At 33.9% G+C, this 1,329-nt stretch overlaps 1 non-coding gene across 1 annotated transcript; it reads left to right on the top strand.

Annotated features, from left to right (window-relative positions):
- Positions 1–288: 288 nt before the first annotated feature.
- On the top strand, positions 289–393 carry LOC143200386 (U6 spliceosomal RNA). Its single transcript, XR_013006715.1, has one exon. It is a non-coding gene; the product is annotated as a U6 spliceosomal RNA (small nuclear RNA).
- Positions 394–1,329: the final 936 nt, after the last annotated feature.

The following is a 1,329-nucleotide window of genomic DNA, read 5'->3' as shown; positions in this document are numbered from 1 at the left end:
GGGAATATATTAATATTCATTTGAGCTTAAGCTTTGAGCTATAACAATTTAAAAAGGCGTGGTTTTTTGTTGGCGATTTAAGAAAACAAGCCTTAATTTCTATAAACAGGTTGTTTAAACATTATTTTAGCTTCACTGAGAAAGCTTGAGAGACATAGAAGAGTTTTCAAATATACGCTTCATAATAGAACTTTTAATTTATTCAGCCTCTATGTTGTTTTAAATTATTAATTATTAGGATAATATTTACGATGAACATGATTAAAAATTTTCATTTCCTGAAGGATGTACAATCTTCGGTGGTTATATACTAAAATTGGAACGATGCAGAGAAGATTAGAGTGGCCCCTGCGCAAGGATGACATGCAAAATCGTTAACTCTCATGGCTTCATTTATAGATACTCTGTTCCGTCTATACTCCAAGAAGGAGCAGCCTCAAGGGAGCAAAATTATTTGAGCTAATCTCCACATTTATACTGACGGCTCCAAATCTAGTACGGGACTTGTTTGTGCCTTTACCTTTAATGTACAAAACTACATTTTCGGGCTCTTTGAACAGTCAACGTTACTTACCGCTAAACTATATGCCTTAAACTAGGTCCTAAAATATGTTTCTACTCAACCATACAGTAAATGGTTCATTCATTTTGACTCGTACAGCTGGCCGAATTGTTTCCTTGGGTGGAAATACAGTCGTGCCCTAGTTTCCAAATCCCTAATTCTTCTACGATTTCTCTTCCTAACTGGATATTTGCTAACGGTTATATAGATCTTCTCTCATATTAGGATACTTCTGGTTTCAGCCCCTCCCAACAACCTATCGAGAACATATGCATCCATACTGACCTCTAATCGATAGTTAAAACCTTTACCAGACAAACGAAATAAACTATATGAAAGCAAAAGTGTCTTTCTCGTGATAGCAAATTGGCTGAGACTGCTGTGCTGTTATTCCTCAAGCGCTTTAGCAAGATGTGAATTGTGTGACTTTTTGATTTTTAATAAGGCTCAGACTGAATAATTACAGTAAGACTCTTGTGAGCGACAACAGTGATACGTTGATGTGTTTTCTATAAGAGATTTATTATTATCATAACTTTTAACTCGAATCTTTCACGAAACAACTAATTACTTATCTTTATCGTTGTTCATTCAACTATTTTATTTCCCCTGCATGTCATCCTGAATGGTGACATTTCATTGTTGATACCTTGATTGTTGACATGATTCTATCAAATTTTCAACTGTTGTTGGTCATATATTTTACTTTAATTTATTATATACATTTTCTTTGTACATATATAAATTTATACTTGTCCTCATCCTTT

This window comes from Rhynchophorus ferrugineus, unplaced genomic scaffold (assembly GCF_030347505.1).
Source record: "Rhynchophorus ferrugineus isolate W39M unplaced genomic scaffold, kcgeb_rfMv2 rfM7, whole genome shotgun sequence".
NCBI lineage: Eukaryota > Metazoa > Arthropoda > Insecta > Coleoptera > Curculionidae > Rhynchophorus > Rhynchophorus ferrugineus.
Note: the sequence above shows the minus strand (reverse complement) of the source record. Positions and strands in the feature narration are given on the sequence as shown.